The sequence below is a fragment of the Gavialis gangeticus genome, unplaced genomic scaffold (assembly GCF_001723915.1).
Source record: "Gavialis gangeticus isolate Ggan-Ray unplaced genomic scaffold, GavGan_comp1, whole genome shotgun sequence".
NCBI lineage: Eukaryota > Metazoa > Chordata > Crocodylia > Gavialidae > Gavialis > Gavialis gangeticus.
This window is the reverse complement of record NW_017728996.1, coordinates 276,465-280,274: the sequence shown is the minus strand read 5'-3', so window position 1 is coordinate 280,274 and position 3,810 is coordinate 276,465. Positions and strand designations below refer to the sequence as shown.

At 44.0% G+C, this 3,810-nt stretch overlaps 1 protein-coding gene across 1 annotated transcript in view; it reads left to right on the top strand.

The window, feature by feature from the left end:
• Window positions 1-368: 368 nt before the first annotated feature.
• The window catches only part of IQGAP1 (IQ motif containing GTPase activating protein 1), a 279,633-nt gene continuing 276,191 nt past the window's right edge, over window positions 369-3,810 (top strand). The window contains exons 1-2 of the mRNA XM_019503860.1: window positions 369-379; window positions 2,496-2,499. The gene's annotated coding sequence lies outside the window, so the exon portion shown is untranslated. The remainder of the gene's footprint in view (window positions 380-2,495; window positions 2,500-3,810) is intronic.

The window sequence follows — 3,810 nt, the reverse complement described above, 5'->3', positions numbered from 1 at the left end:
TGTATTAAAAGAATAGCAGTAAGAGCAACTGAAGGCAGAGTAGAAGGAAATGGACTTGAAAGGGAGCGAAAGAGCTTGACACCCAAAAGTATTGTTAGTAGCCTGTACCCAGCTTGGCACCTCTTCTGCATCTATGTGTATTCCTTTCTAATGCCAGATGGGGATCACTGTCTCAGAAAGGTTCTAATATGTGTGCAAAGGACCTGTGCAGTTCACAAGTCAGGCCCAGCAAGCTAGGGCATCTAGAGCAAAAGCTTGATTGGGAGTGATCTTGGGAATTACATTTTGAGTGGGAGTATGGGGCTGTAATTTTTGTATGGGGAGGGGGAGTGTCTTTTGCACAAATTGTCCTTCCAAACAGTCTTGGATGCCACACTAAGTACCTTACAGACATGGGGCAAATTCTTTAAGGCACAGATTAACTGGATTGACAGTGCATTTTATGCACATTATGCTACTTGAGGAAAATTCAGCAGTGGGGTTGGAGGAGTTAATTGGGCTTGGATCTCATTTCCAGCTTGGCCTTTACAATCAAAATGCCATTTCTTCCTAAAATGTAGCTGTTTTCCAGAGACTCGCTTTGAATGAGTGTCCCTGAAAACAGATAATGGATAGTAAAATCCCAAGAGGCTGTAGCAGAAGTGTATTTAAATTGACAAAAAGCTGGATGAAGTAGAATGAAAATGGCCTACTGAATTCTCCAGGGGTTTTGGTGAGAGCTCTGGTTGCTTCTGGATGTTAATGAGCATGTAGCAGCAGCCACAGCTCAGACCACTGATAAGAGACCCAGCTCTCTGTGCCTAGCGCATGGCTGACAGTGCCAGGGCGCACACGGTAACTGGGGAGTCTGCTGCACTTCTAATACTTGCCCAGTCTTCTCTGCTGCCATGTAACCGGCACAGGAGCTGCCCCAGCATATTTCCTTAATTAGGCATTATTTCCCAGTTAGAAAAAGAAAGGGATGCAATTGAGTAGGATGCTGCCTTAGGACAGAACAGCAACAGAGACCCTGCCTACTTGCCAGATCTTTGCAAATTGTTTAAAAAACAGGGAAGGGAGGAGTCATTTCCATTTTCAGCGGTCTTTTCCAACTAATTACGTGTATTCATTTCTATTCCAGCAGTGCCAAAAGACCCTTATCAAAGATCAGGGCCCCATTATATTGGGCACTATCCAAATGAATAATAAAACATTCCCTCCTCTGGGAAAGGTTTCAGTTTTCCCAATAGATCGCCAGACACTGGGAAAGGTAGAAGTCAGTGCTCCTCTCATCTCATAACATACAGTTTGAAGGATGAGTTGGTAAGCAAATTGTGCAATTGAATATTTTATTGAACAAAGACATCTCCCTCTGGACAGACGGGCACAGAAGTTTGGACTTGATGGAAACCCACCCAGGATGCCTTTTGGGACAGGAGCAAGTTAGGAAAGTGCATGGCTGATCCTGACAAGAGAAAAGCAGCATGACCCAAGGGAAACTTGGGCTATGGTTGTTTTTACTCTCATTAAAATAAGAGCTGTTTCAAAACCCAGAGTTGGCAGTATAGCAAACAGGTGGCATTTGGACAATGACAGTACTAATGACCCTAGTTACCTGAGCACCAGACTTGAGACACCCAATGCCTGGTTTTTGAAAGGGTTACTCAGGTTGCAGCTGACACCCTTGGGAGCTGCAGAAGGAGCATGGCTTTGAGAATCAAAGGTCCCAAGTTACAATCCTGCTCCACCAGTGGCTCACTGTGTAGCCTGGGGCAAATCACTGCAGCTTCCTTTTCACCTTCCTCATCTGTCAGATGGGGATTACAGTATCCCTAGTTTCCCAGAGGTGTTGTTGCAAAGATTGGTGTCTGTACCTTGCTCTGAATGCGCAAAAACACTAATAAGTGCTCTGACAATCAAATCTTAGGTACCCCACATTGGGTGTTTTCACTGAGGCACAGGAATTTTGTGCAGGGTTTAGATGGGAGGCAATCCTCTATCCTCTCCCAGATTTGGGAGGCAGTCCCCTCAGTGAATAGGAAGGAAAAGTAGTCCTGTCCTGTTCACTGAATGGCATTCATCCTGCAAATGGAATAATGTAGGTGTTCTGTGGAGAAATAGTGTCAGCTGCATCATATGCACAAAGGGGAAGAAATAAAATCTTTGAAGCAACTTTGTATCTAATAATGAGTTTGCAACCAAAAAAGCCATTGTTTAAAATGTTGGGTTTTGTATCCTAGGTAAATAATGGCCCTGGGAAATTGGGCAAGGTCAGAGAGGAAGAACCTGTGATGCTTGTACACTGCTACAAGAAGCTTCAGCAATGAAATGGAGGATTAGAACTTCAGTTGTGACGTGGCAGTGATCCTAGGATGGTGAGGTATTTCCATTACAGCCTTCCCCATTGACCCAGGTACACAGAACATACGTTCATTTCTTTTAATTTTTCTGTCATTTGTTGCTGCTTCCATTTGCCTTGTGGTGCTGAGATTTACTGCTCTGCCCTCCTTGGTAAGGGCTGTTCTGAAAGTTTCCCAGGGAAGCCCTCCTTACTCACACCAGTTAGTTCATGTGGGAATCTTTGTGCTGGTATCTGGAAACAACGTGCCTCAGATGTCTAATGGTTCCCTCTGATTCTGGTGGAGGTGAGCTGCTGGTTGGGGACTTCTTGGACCTCTTGAGTGATTTGGAAGACTGTCCATGCAGTGCCCGCAACCTCTCACAGGTTCTTGTTTTTGAGGATGTTCCGTTTCCTGTGTAATGTTTTGGAAAATATCCAACTCTTGCAGCCCTACTGTAGCATAGATTATATTGGAGTTGTAAAGACTACTCTCCGCTGTGGTTCCAGTGCTGCATATCTTTGCTTTGCAGGTGTTGTTGAGCATAATAAATGTGGATATTAGTCCTGTCTCTGATGCCACTGAGCTCTCTCTTGGTAACATGGTGCTGCCCAGGTAGATGGCCTGGTTTGCTTTCTACAATGTTTTTGCCTTCTGATGTTTCATAAGGCATTGGTGAGACCTCTGAAAGACTGCATACAATTCCAGTTAGTTGAAAGAGGAATTCGGACAGGAACAGGTATAGACAAGGGTTACTGGGATGCTTTGGGGAATAGAGAGTTTGGTTTGTTTAACCTAGCGAAACAAAGACAGATGCAGTGCGATGTGATTGTTATTTGTAAATACAGGAAGGAGGTAAACATCATGGCTGGGAAAGAAAACTGTTTAAAATAAAAGACAATGCTGGCACAAGAACAAATGGAGATTCATGTAGCTGTGAATAATTAGAAGGCTCATAACTATCAGGAGTGAGGTTTTGGAAAAGCCTCCCAATAGGAGAAGTGGGGGCAAGAAACCGGACTTGTTTTACGGTGGAGCATCAGTGTGTGGACGTGATTACATGGTGTGGTTCCCTGCAAAAGCAGGAGACTTCTAGACTCAGTGACCCAGGAGATGTTGTCCAGTCCTATGTTCCTGTGTCCACGTGCACATGCCAGGGTAACGTCTCCTGCTTCTACAGGAAGATTTAAAAACAAAACAACCATTGATGGAGGTATTCAACTGAAAAGAGCTTTGATTATTTTTTTTTTTGGCAGGGGGTGGGCAAACCTAAAATTTGGACCAAATCTGAACCAACTAATGCTTTTTCAAGAAACCTGTTTAGTTCCTTCCAGCCCTACTTCTCTACGATCTATGCCAGGCGCCCACAACGTTTTTGGGCAGTGCCAGAACCCCCCCCCCGTATGAATTATTCTGCAATTATTATACTTAAAATCATCAGGAAACTTTTCTTCTTTCATACTTTAATAATATTACTTCTATGCCAACAGGC